Genomic DNA, 14,118 nt, shown 5'->3' with positions numbered 1-14,118 from the left:
GAGTATTGCTTTATTAAAATTTGGGTCTCCGTTATACGTTCCTCGCCTAATTGTCAGTTTATTAAAAAAAAGAATTAAAAATACAATTTTCAGTTCTAAAAGTATTTCTGTATCCAACAATATCGGATTGATTTCATTGATTTATTAATTCAGTATATTTTTACCCTTGTTTACATCTTACTTTAGTTTCTATATAAAGAATCATTCAAAGTAGTTACTGCAAGTACCTTTACCAAACTAATCTATAAAAATCTATTATAAAATGAAATCGAAACAATCAAACTCAGAAATAAATATGCTTTAACGGCTTAAATACCAAATGTGCAAGTATTTCATTTCTGTAACGTGATGTAAAGCAAAAGAAGTAAGCAATTTAAAATTTTAAAAAATAATGCTTCTTTTCTGACAGTTGCAACATAGGATAATAATTTCGCTTTAGACTAAGTTTCAAAAATTTTCTAAATTATGAAGAAAGAGAAATGACGTAATCCGCAACCTAACAAACCATAAAAATAGTTTCAGAATTGCGAGTGACAATTAAATAACCCTATCGACGAAATGACTAGTTAATGAAATGTCACTGTCGACGAAACAACCCCACCGATGAAACAGCCCTGTCGATAAATAGACTAGTCGATAAAATTAACCTGTCAATGAAATGACCCAATCGATGAAGCAGCCCTGCCGACAAATAGACTTGTCGATAAAATTAACCTGTCGACGAAATGACCCAGTAGATGAAACGACCCTGTCAACGAAATGACCCAGTAGATGAAACGACCCTGTCGACGAAACAACCCTACCTAGAGCCCCTGAATTAGACAGGCCGACTTCTCATTTATCGTTGGAGCAAAGAGCTAACATAGGCACAGCGAATAAATATTTTCAAGTGGTAGTTTATTAATTGTAATTCTTGGTTTAATAAGTTCGATTTAGTAGATTTTAATCCATCACTATCTTTAAACAATGCGTACGCTTATATAATTCACCACTTTATAGTACTTATTACATGCTTTACATTTTAAAAAGCAAGCAAATATTGTCAACTATTTGCAAAATTTACTACGTAGATATTTAGAGTTTTTTAAATTATTTTGGCGTGTACGGCGCAGTTGGCATCTCTGTAATAACATAACTAATATTAACATAACGTTAACTTGCGAACTTGTTTGCTCCAATATTGCTTGATAGGTCAGCTCTGATACTATAGGAGCCTTAACCCTACCGATGAAGTGGTCCGTTGACGAAGCAGCCCTGTCGACAAATAGACTTATATATAAAATTAACTTGTCGCCGAATCTTATGTAATATTTCGTTCTTGTTTCGTATTTTGGCATGTTTAAACATAAAGCAAAACAAAATATTATACCTTATTATCATTTTTTTAATCATTATCAAATAAAATAATTTTAAAGTGTAAAAAGATAAGATTTATAATTGTAAGCAAACAATTTTTTTTTCATTTGAGAATACCTCGCATAAATCAAAAGTAGATAAAAATGTAAATATAATATAGATATCTAATATTTTGATTGCTCTTCTGAAATCGCTTAGGATAGAAATTTTTTTTTGTTCTATCGAATTTAAATAAAAGTTCATTATATAAGTAGTTTGTACGGCATTTGTAATAAAAATAAATGAAATTTGTAGACATACATAAATAAAATTTGTAGACATTTACTTTTTTTTAAAATAATGAATAAAAATCATTTTACTTCGTATATATATATTACTATTATCCTTACTGCAGGGAGGTGCCAAATATATTTTTGCTTACACATGAAAATCGACCCAAAGCAGCCCTGCATCCATGGCTTGTCCGGGATTTGAACTCAGGATCTTTCTGATCTGAGGTTTGCTCCCTGAGCGTCGAATGTAGCAATTGCTGATTGCGTACATGCAGCCGTTACTCTCCAGACAAATTAGTACCCGTCGGTCTGATGCTGAGTGGGCTTCAAGCCACCGCTGGGAATCGAAACCTAGTTCTTCACAGCAGTTCATTTCCTTATTCAATGTACAATCATTGAGTAGGATAATTAAGTTTAAAGTCGTTTAATTTGTAACATATTAGTGGAAAAAATTAACATATTGTGTGAAAGCATTAGCAATAAAATATTTTTTTATTGCTAATGAATTACGTTGTTATTTATGATACGTTCAAATTCGAAATTTCATTCGGCAAAAAGAGAATTTCCTGTTCCCAAAAATATAAGTTCGCACCGCCCCTGCTAATGAATTGAGAAAATGAATAAGTAAGAATTGTATTTTATTATGTTTTAATTTAGCTTATTTAATGATTCCCTGTGGGTAACTTATTAACACACAATTTACCAAATATTAAATTAAAAAATGAATTAGAAGTATCAGACTTACAAGCCATGTTTCTTAAATGTGTTAACTTCTATGTTACGATTTCAGTTTTTTATTAGTCTTTATGAAGATAACAGAAGTTTGTAAAATACGGTGATAGCGTTTCTAACAACTTATCCTCTCTTAAGAAAGGTTAGTAAATTGTGCTAAAAGCTACATTTGTGACCATTATTCGTTGTTCGATCATGCAATAAAACATTTTCTGATAAGATCGCGGTCACACCAACAATGTTTACCAGAAGCAAGGGTTAGTGCAGAGGATACGACATATAAGCGTACTTCCATTTTTTTTCGTCAATTACACAATTAATAATTAATAGTAACTTTTTATTCATAGTAAATTGTTTTTTACATCTGTAGTTTTAAAATAAAAACTATGTTTAAATCATATATATTTTTTCTTTAATTTTTAAGATGACAAGGGGCTTTCAAATTCTTGATTAGTATGAAAACTCCGTGGTCAAATTTTTAGTGTGACCAAATGCCACTGTCCGGTATCCCTACACTGATGCTTTTTTATTCTTTTAAGATTAAGTTTTATTTTCCAGGATACCCTGTGTCTTTTTTTTTTTTTTTTTTTTTAAATTTAAGAGCCACACCCCGTTTACATTTGTTCGGTATACCCAACACTGATTTTTTAAGTGCCAAACACATGCATAATATATAAATGCAATTCTACCTGCAAATGTATTCTAATTGTAAAACTAATCTAACTCCAATATTTCAAACTTAATCCTGGCATAATGTATTTTGATATATTATTGTTGGGCATGTAGAAACGTATCGCCAAGATAATGCTTGATTATTATAAATTGCACCCTCACATGCCGTTTAGAAGAGGATAGATGGTTGTCGCATGGCTACTAGAAGCGCAATTCGCCAAACTGTTAGGAATGGGGGATTTAATTGAAGTAATTACTGAGCGCAGTTTACCACTGTCCGTAATCCAAATGATAAACATGCCTCCTTTCTCCCTGATAGCTGTGCCACTGACAGATTCATCTGAGAGAAATAATTCTTTTTTTCCGTTGTTAAATCATATGGTTTAAATGGGAGATTTTGATTAGCTGTATTTTCAGTGTTTTTGTTTTTCGTCCATGAAAAATTATAAAATAGTGTCAAATTTCATTTCATCGTTTGCTATCATCTCCCAACGTTTAAAATAATTATCTTTGTATAATCAATCGAGAAAAAAAGTCCAACTTTATAAAATTCAAGTTTGGTCATTTTTTTAACAAAAATTAATGCAAATTTTAAAAAATGAAGTTCTTGGGGGCAATTTAGTGACAAATCAATATCTTAAGAAGACACTTTTACATTAAACTGCTACTTATAGTGTTGTTTCCAAATAGGTATTTTACTAATATCTTTGCTAAATAAAATCTAAAAGCACAATACTTAGAAACATATTATGGTTTGCATGAAAATTGTGAGGTTCACTAAAAATACTCTAAAAAATTGTTCGCTTGAAAATGCGGCTAACCCCTTTAAATCTATAGACGTACAGTATGTAAATAATGAATTTTTCATTATTATTCTAAAATTTCATCTAATCCATATTTTGCTGGGTAATATATAAAACTACCTGACTTGCCCTTTTGGAAACCGAATTTCCTTCCCCCTTTTATTCCAATTTTAAACCAGGTGCTACTTATGATAGATCACCCGCCCTAATGTCTTTCAATATTTACTTAGCGTTTGGTATCTAAACAATCACATTATTAAATTGACAGACTGCTCTCGAAAGGAGCGCTGATTATTTTACGAGATAATTCTTATCATCTTCAATTCTTTTTTTCAATGTTAAAATTCAGGGAATTTTCCCTTCGACTTATTATTCTTCAGTCAATGAAAAATGAGTAAACTTGTATATAACGTTTCGTTTACAAAGTTTCGCTAGTATACTATTTTCTTTTGTCAACTCAAATCAAACATGAATTTCGCCAACCTAATTTATTTGTTATTGTTCGAAGCTGTATCTTCAACGTCATCGCATGTAGTATTTGAAGGTAAATTAGAACAATTTCATATTTTTTTTACCCTATACAACTGATAATGTTTTGTTTATCAACGTAATATTCCAATTATGCTTGTTATTCTAATTCCTTTGAACTTAAGCTGGTTGTTGAATAATTTTAAATCCAATTTTTTCTTTTAAATTATTCATATATTATAATACAAAATATCTTACCTCTGCTAGATTCATTATAATAAAAGTGTAATACAATTCCATCATTATTATTACTAAATTTTTTCAACCTTCTATTCCATAATTTTTTTTTTTTTTTAATAATCTTGGCATCTAGAATTTTTGCATTTTGAAGACCCGCCGCTTATTATTATAATTGTTATTATAATTATTGTTGTTATTATTATTTTGGTCATTAATATTATTGTTATTAATATTATTGTTAATATTGTGGGGGGGGGGCTAGAGGCCCAGGAGTATAGCTCTAATAGATCGCCTCTCTGTCTGCGAGATTTTTTCTTTAATTTTTTTAATCTACTAATTTCAACGCTTATGCTTTTTTGTGGAAGATTGTAACTAAAATAATAATTTAATTTGTTTAATTTACCCGAAAATTGTTTATTTTATTAACAGCACCATTAGAGTATCAGACGAAATTGTTCAAAGCTTAGGAATTGCCATTAAAAATGTGTTGCTTTAGGTAATGTGAAAAACTCTATATTAAGAATAGTATCAACTCAAATTTTTATTTCGAATTTTTTTTCGATAATTATTAAATAAATATTAAATTAATATTAATATTTTTTTGTCATATGAAGTAATTATTAATTATATGAAATAAATAATTATAATAATGCGAAATATTTATTAATAATGTGAAATAATTATTAATAATATGAAATAAATAATAATATGAAATAATTAATAATTTTCTGTCACAAATATGGGCCTTACCATCAATGAGGATAAAACTAAATTTATGGAATCTCCAGCCACAACTGTAAATCATGATCCTTTATTTATAAATGGTTATACCTTTGAAAAGGTTAATGAATTCAAATACCTTGGAACAATGATCAATGACCAAAACAGCATAAAAACAGAAATAGACAACAGAATTAAAATGGCAAATAAGTGTTTTTTTGGACTAAGAAAGCAATTAAGATCAAGCCTAATCAGTCGAAAAACTAAAATTAAAATTTATAAGACTCTTATTCTATCTGTATTGCTCTATGCAAGTGAAACATGGACACTAAACGCAGACACTCAGCGTACTCTTAGTGTTTTTGAAAGGAAAATTCTTAGCAATATTTTTGGCTCAGTTCAGGAAAGAGGCTGTTGGCGAATCAGATACAACTTTGAATTATATAGACTCTACGGACAGCCACAGATAGTGCAGGTCATCCGAAGCAATAGATTAAGATGGCTCAGCCATATCTGGAGAGGTCCAGAAAACAATGTAGTACGTCCAGAAAACAATGTTATTCATGAATGTTATCAATAATATTAATGAATAATTATAATTAATAGTTATTTCACATGATGAAAAATATGAAAGTAAATTATATTAGACGACACCTTTAGACCAACTGTCTTGCTAATTATTAAAATCATATGATTCAGATTGTGATAATCTTCTTCTTGAGGATTTAGAATATGTATCTATAGAATAAATAAACCTGCTACTAATTTCACTACTTAATTCATCCATTATTCATCACTTATATAGCCCTTTAAACAATTTTGATCACATCTTAATTTTTGAAAACTGATCAACAAAAGTTAATTAAAAGTATTAAATCAGTTGTGGCTAAAAGTTAAGAAAAGGGTATAGCAGCCTTAGAATCCATAGTCTAAGGCAGTATTTCGTGCTGAGCCCCACATAAAAGTGTCCTTTATTTTATAACCGTTGTTGAACAGCCGACCCAATTTTGAGTTTACGATTATCAATGTTCAACTCTATACTCTTCTAATTTTGAACCTAATCCAGAAGACAAGGGAACTCCTAGATCAAGTATTGGGAGAAATTTGCCTTCCTGGAGGACTTTTGATGAAACTTACTCGCATTTGCTTTACATGCAGACGAAAACCTTCCTTGGTTAGCCTGACGATAAAGGGACTATAGCCCATGATCCGTCTACCACTGAGGATATTTTACGTCAGTACTGTGGTCGGTGAAAGCCGGGTGAGGAATTCGAATTCCAGCCATCGCTGAGATTTGAATTCGGTTCAGCTCATTGGAAGGCGATTGCTCTACCTCCTGAGCCACCACGGGTCCCTTTATTTCGATAGAATATTTTCAATAATAAATGAATATATAAATGAATTTTATTCAATAAAGTTGATATTTATACTAAAGAGCTCCAGCTCGCTTCGCTCATCAATCCCCACAATTGCTGCACTCATTTTTTTTTCAATAAATAGATTGTTGCTTTAAAATTAAAAACTTTTCCGTTGAAAAATCTCAAAATGTATTATTATATTAAAACAGATTTAGTTTAGATTTTGTTTCCTATTTTTTTAAAAATAAAATTTAGATTAAAAACTTCAGCTACTATTTTGTTTTTGAAATTCCTATTAAAATTTCAGTTACAATAAAAGAATACTACTGATTCTCACCAAAGCAATTATTTGATAAGAATTTAATAGAATTATTTAGTTTTAAAGTAAAATTTAAGTCAAGTATTAGTTGTTTTGTTAGCTTTTAGTATAAATTTGCTACCACTATTTAATGTTTTAGGACATTGCCATGACTGCCTAAGAAAAAAAAAATTAAAGAAGTCGAACAATATATAGAATATCGAATTACAAATTGGTAACCCTTTGACGCAGAATTTTTAGTAAACACACTTTTTATACTTTTTTCATTATTTTGTATTAATTTAGGTGAAAATGCGTGAAACATGTTACATTTAGCATTTAAATAATTTATGATTATGAAATATAGCATTAAACACCGGTGTCCTTTTTCTGCGTCACTTTCAAGTAATAATTTTTCTAAATTGCACTTATTTGTAGTTATTTATATCAAAGCGAAATTGCAATTCATCAAATTTCTTCATTTTTATTGATAAATTTTGAATCTGAATGAAATTTTTTCTTCAAACTACTTTTTTCGGATTTTATATTTCGGTGCAAATATAATTCCGATACTCTAATAAATTATTTTGGTAAAACTGTCAGACTGGTTTTTTTAATAATTTAAAAATACAAAATATATTTTTATTTGTAATAAGAGAGCCAGAAAAAATATATAAAAGGAATATCAGTGTCCCATCTGCTCCAAAGGGATAATGAATAATTTTTAAGTAATTTTTAGAAGACGATCAGAACAAAAAAGATATTATATGATTATCGGAAAACAATTATATAAAAATCATATAAATCTTTTTTCTAAGAAATCAAAATTCGTAATTGTTCAATAAGTAAATAAAACTATTTGACTAAAATGATTTTGTTCTTTTGTGCTCAATTAAACAAAGACTTGCTATTCACTATCTTATGTTAATCAATAATTTCTGCTTTCGTTTTCGTTTGCGAAATTTTCAAGTAGTGTATAACCATTGTATACAACTTTCTAAATAGAAAAGAGATTTTCCTTATCTCTTTTCCGAAACTCTTCTCTGTTATTCTGATAAAGTAAAGAAAAGTATGCCCTTTAAAATGTATAATCTATTCTCAGCATTAAACAGATACGACAAAGTATCAGAAAGTTTTATTCTTTTTTTTAAAAAAAAAATGCAAGTTTTATCTTAAAGAATTCAAAAATGTATATTCTGTACAGAAAAGCAATGGTAGAAAGCACTAAACTAAACTATAAAATTATAAAACCGTAGAATAAATAAATTTCTATGATGGAAAAAATATCATTAATACACTGCTTAAAATTTTGTTAAGTGTTAAATCATAATGAAGTAGCTATAATCTATACCAGGGTTTTCCAACTCACATGAGGCCGGGGGCCGCAATTAAAAACACCAGTCAAATGGCGGGCCGCAACTTTATCAAAATTTTATATAGGACTCTTTTATGTTTGAAGGAACATTAAATAATACTGTCAGATTTTTATTAAGTTGTACAAAACAAAAGAATTGAATTACGAATTAAAATAAGAAGTAGATTTTTAAAAACATTTTATTACATATTAAAAAATTCTGGCCACAAAATTCACAAATGTAAATAATTTCGTCCAAAATGAGTGGTTTCAAAAAGTTAAATCGGAGAATCTGTTCGAGAAAATTTCTGAAACGCGCATGCTAAATTATATTCACAAAATATAAAAAAACGAGATAAAAAAGAGCAACATAAGCGATTATTTTTGTATTTGAATAAATAATTTCTTGGATGCCAAACCTGAGAAAAATTTTTTTTTGCCCCGTTGGTATGTTAAATTTCACAGCAACGAAGAAATTAGTTTTTTTTTTTTTTAACGAAGGAAAAGTATTTTAAACCCATATAAAGTTTTTTACGAAAATAGTCCGCAAAAATGACAAATAATATATTTTAGTTCGTGGGCCTCAAAAAAAGGCTTCGTGGGCCGCCAGTTGGTAACCACTGATCTATATCTACAATAAAATAAAGAATTTATGCGTCGGATTGTGGGTACACCGTAAGCTCTAAAAATATGACATTGAACATGAAGCTAACTGAGTACAATTGTAATTAAAATACGACGACATTAAAAAGAATTTTTTTTTCTCATTGACTTAACGGAAGCTATTGTTTAAAAATAGCTTTCGTTTAAACGATTAGAATGATAGACAGATAATTTAATAAGTATAAGCATATATAGAATAATATATTTATAAATTAAATATATTTAGAATTATAGGCGATTCAGTTTTGCCACATTTTTTAAAGATAACGTCACTGATGTTTGCTGTATTATAGCTTAAAAAAAGTTGTTTTTAACTATTTTTTTTATTTGTTATGCCAGATTATCTGAATGAGCAACGTGATCGAGGTATCAAAGGTGGATTACGTCAACAAATTACTATTTCTAAAATAGTATGAAACACGTGTTTATTTTGTTTATAGTTATGCTTCTAAAACGTATTACTATAAAACTAAACAATTTGAGATCAACGGTAATTAAAATTTAAAAAAAGAAGCTTTGTATTGAAAAACTGAATTAAAGGAGAAAAGGGACTTCGTTGAGGAGAAAAATAAAAAAAATAAAACACCAATATTATTATTGATGCTAACGATAACTAGTTTTGGTAAAGTTACTAATTGAAGTAAAATAATAAGCTATGCACTAAAAGGCAAACTTATTGTGGAAATGTTACTAAATCGTTTAGAAGAGTGTAAAAAATCGGCAAGATGTTGCTGACGCCAATGATGCTTAATTAATTTCGATAATAGGTACTAATTGAAATAAAAATAAGCTATGAACTAAGAAACAGAATTAATTGAGAAAATGTACTTATTCATTATCGGGAACCATACAAAGTTACTATACTATTATTAACACCAATGATGCTTAATTTTGGTAATAGGCACTATTGGCATCATGATGCAATTGTAATAGGTACCATATGTACTCATAGATATAAATACAAAGTATTTTATATGTGAATTTGATGCTTCACCAATACTGTAAATTTTTATGAAAGATTTTTTACTGTGTCCGCCAAAGTACACAGTCAACAGTTGAACGTGGCTTGATTAGGGAAAATGTTTAATATCTGGCCTCGAGCAACAGCGTTAAACCGAATGATACCGAAAACACTTAATTTTCATTTTGGTGGGATAAGCTACTAAATGCGTGTTTTTCTTGAACTAATAATGTTAAGCCATCGAGAAAGGTAACAAATGATAATAAAAAATAAAACGTTGGAATTATTTTGACTTTATATTTGTGTCAGATTTTGCATTTCAGTTTTGTGCACGATTTTGGATAGTTGTTCACTATTGATGTTTATTTTTTCACCTCGTATGTAGAACTGGTATTCAGATTGTCTGATAAGATAGGTAGCCGGAATATAGAAAATATGGTCCCATGGTTTAGGCAGAAAGCAGTTTAAAGTTTCGACTCTTATAGGTTAATTTCATTCATAAGCGAATCAAAAAAGTTTTTCCCGCAATTAAAAAATTCGTTAACACAGAGATAATTTCATGTAGAAAATTATTTTTTCCTTTCTTAGTTAAGTTTCGAGGTGCAAAATATATGAATAGTTAATAAGTTTTGAGTTGTAAAATATACGAATTTTTACATAATTTTAAAATTTGTGCATAAATGACGTAATACGAAGTTCTATCGAACGAAATCGGTCGAATAAGTCTCAAGGAATCAAATTTTTAAATATGCGACCTTTTAAGATGGGAAAACTAGGAAACTGTTAGATCGATTTCGTTTAAATTTTGTATTTTGTCATTCATAATTCTTACTTTGAAATAATGTAAACATTTTTACATTTTTAATAATGTAAACATTTTTTTTTCTTTTACTATTATTGAATGAAATAATCGAAGCCAAACTTTCCCTTGCTGTCCTGCATAGCTATTTGGACCATATTTTCCAGATTTCAGCTATCCGCCATGTTTTAAGGCTTAAGAATCTGAATTCGTCGAAAAATACAAATGTTTATTCAGAGAAAGTAAGTTTTTATGTATGATTTCGTAATATAAATTATCTTATATAAGGTTAGGCCCCCGAATCATTAAGATTGAGTCTTAGTACGTGAAAATCTGTTCATTAGATCAAAAGTTATTCAGGGTGTTGATTTCTCATGCTTACTGTATTTTACATAAAACTCATAAATGCAATTAAAAGATTTTCAACGACGTCACCTTCCGAAGGTTTCGGGTTGCCGCAACTTTTGTTTACCGTTATGTGATTGGTTCTTGGTTTACTTTCATACCAGCTGAATACCCGTTCTTCGTGAAGGGTGGAAAAAAGTTGGTTATCAATATATTTGTACTGAGCAACCCTACGAAATCCTACACAAAACTAAAAGATATATACCAACAAAATTAATAAAGCTGAAATGATCCCATTTTTTAAATTCATTATTATTTTGTCCTTCCCGGTAGCTTTATGTTATTAGTTTAAGCGAAACAGATTTTCAGTAGTTCATAACATCAAAATAAACTAACATCAACGAAAGCAAAAAACAACTTTCACAACATCAAATAAAGTGAAAAAAAAAAAACGTGATAAAAGCACAAATGAAAGTACATTTGTGCTTTAATCACGTTTTTTTTTTGCTGGACAAAGAAAAACTGAATTCTGAATCATTCGGCACGATACTGTTGCTCGTAGTCAACTCATGATAGTTTAAATTTACAACAATCATGCGATTTTCTCCGTACTTATTCCTTTAGAGCAGGGGTTACCAACTTACATGAGGCCGGGGGCCACAATTAAAAACACAAATCAAATGGCGAGCCGCAACTTTATCAAAATTTTACGTAGGACTCTTTTATGTTTGAAGGAACATTAAATATTACTGTCAGATTTTTACCAAGTTGTACAAAACAAAAGTATTGAATTACAAATTAAAATAAGAAGTAGATTTTTAAAAATATTTAATTGCATATTAAAAAATCGGGCTACAATAACTTTAATGTGCACTCATGTATTAAACAATTAATGTACAACAGATATCTAATTGTTGAGATATAAAACTTTAAAAAGGTTGGTGTTAAAACTTACATAGTAGCACACAAAATGTTCAATGACAAAATTGAGGTTTGTCTGCTGCAACCACCAGAGAATAGATATTCACATTTCAAATTTACAAATGTGTGTGCAAATATTTTCGTCCAAGATGAGTGGTTTTAAAAAGTTAAATCGGAGAATTTCTTCGAGAAAATTTCTGATACACAAATGCTAAATTATATTCCCAAAATGCAAAAAAAAAAAAAAAAAAAAAAAAAAAAAAAAAAAAAATTAAATAAAAAAGAGCAACATACACGCTTATTTTTGTAATTGAATAAATGTTTTCTTGGATGCAAAACCTGAGAAATAATTTTTTTTTTGTTGCACCGTTGGTACGATAAATTTCACAGAAACGAAGAAATTAGGTTTTTATTAACGAGAAAAGCATTTTAAACCCACATAGATTTTTTACGAAAATTGTCAGCAAAAAAAAATGACAGCTAATATATTTTAGTTCGTGGGCCGCAAAAAAAGGCTTCGCGGGCCGGATGCGAACTGCTTTAGAGTGACTGCGAAAAACCTCTTTTCACAGTATTTATATTAAAGTTTCATAATATTGACGCAGTTTTAATGGGTATCAAATATACTAATATAATACATCGCACCGATATTTGTACATTTAATGCCTAATAAAGCTGCACCAATTACCATAATATCAGTAGTACATATTATCAAAATGAATTAAGTATCATTGGCATCCATAATAATTTGGCAGCTTTTTGCTTTTCTCTTCTAAATGAATTAGCTCCCCCTCTCTTTCTCTCTTAATTTTGCTTTATTTAAAGTATATAGCTTTTTTCTTCTTTTTTTTGTTTCAGTTGATACCAAATTGTACTTGATACCGAAATTAATTAAGCATCAATAATAATATGGAGATTAATAAAGTTTTTCCTAAACGATGTAAGTCCCAGATAGCAAAATAAGATTTATTTTTACTCAGCAAAAAACCATTTAATGTAAACCTAAAAAGGTTTGTTACACGGTTTACGTGTAAACCTTTTAGCCTTAAAACGAGATATATGACAACCTGCTCTATTCTACTTACTTTATCCTGATCCGAAACCTTGGAAAACAACCTTCTATGTAAAAACCTTAGATCGAGGTTGACGTAGGGCTTTCAAGCGTGAAGAAATCTCAAGGTGAAAATGATCTTAAATCTAGGTGATTATAAGGTTTCTTTTCGCAAAGTTTTGTATGCTCATCTAAAATCCACCTTGTCATGAAATTTTAATACACAATACAATTTGATCTAATCACTAGTGTGACGTCAGTTATAACGTCATTATAGATCTAAGTGACCATTTTACCTTAAGTGACAATACTTTTTTTAAAAAGCTTTAAAAAATAATTTTTAATCCTTTTAAGATGAAAGGTTTGAAACTGCAATATTTTTGCTTTACTGAAAAAAGGTTTTTAGTACAAACATTTTCTTGACAATACAAAGAAAATTCCGACGCAAGGTTGACGTAAGGTCACATGCTTTCTGGGAGTGAAACCCCGGTTTTACGTTATCCGTTTCGTACTTTATTCCCCTTTCGGCATTTTCGGCAGGTCCATGAAAATCTTCTATACCAATTATGCTTAATTATCCTAGATTTTACGTTACAATTTTTTAAGAAAACCTCGTTTAATATGATTTTCAAACAAATTTTTTCTCTTCGAAGCTCGCACAAGTTTTTTACAAATTTCGCCGATTGTATGTTTTCACCTTTCGTGCTTTTTTTAACTCTAGTTCGACGGAAAACGTTAAATCAGGGTTCCACTGTAGTACCAGTTCTTTATTATTTATTTATTTTGCTTTATGGTAGATAACACATTTTTTTTACATTTCATTTAGTATTTATTATCAAAATTAATTAAGCATCATTAGCGTCTAAAAACGTTTAATTTTAATGTTTCTCTTAAACAAATTAGTACCGTTTCTCCATTAATTTTTTTTAGTGCATAGATTATTTTTAATTTTAATCTGTACATATTACCAAAATTAATTAATAGCATGGTAATTTTTTCACGGTTCCCCTGAAAGAATAAGTAACTCCATTAATTTTGTGTTTTAGAACATATATATTTTTTATTTCAATTAAAACCTATTACCAAATGTAATTAAGCATCATTG

The 14,118-nt window shown here is 29.2% G+C and overlaps 1 protein-coding gene across 2 annotated transcripts in view; it reads left to right on the top strand.

The window, feature by feature from the left end:
- Window positions 1-4,198: 4,198 nt before the first annotated feature.
- The window catches only part of LOC107452196 (uncharacterized), a 51,905-nt gene continuing 41,985 nt past the window's right edge, over window positions 4,199-14,118 (top strand). For both annotated transcript variants that reach the window (XM_087163769.1, XM_087163768.1), the window contains exon 1: window positions 4,199-4,379. The gene's annotated coding sequence lies outside the window, so the exon portion shown is untranslated. The remainder of the gene's footprint in view (window positions 4,380-14,118) is intronic.

This window comes from Parasteatoda tepidariorum, chromosome 5, assembly GCF_982258835.1.
Source record: "Parasteatoda tepidariorum strain Cologne lab strain chromosome 5, Ptep-v5.0, whole genome shotgun sequence".
In the NCBI taxonomy this organism is placed as follows: Eukaryota; Metazoa; Arthropoda; class Arachnida; order Araneae; family Theridiidae; genus Parasteatoda; species Parasteatoda tepidariorum.
Note: the sequence above shows the minus strand (reverse complement) of the source record. Positions and strands in the feature narration are given on the sequence as shown.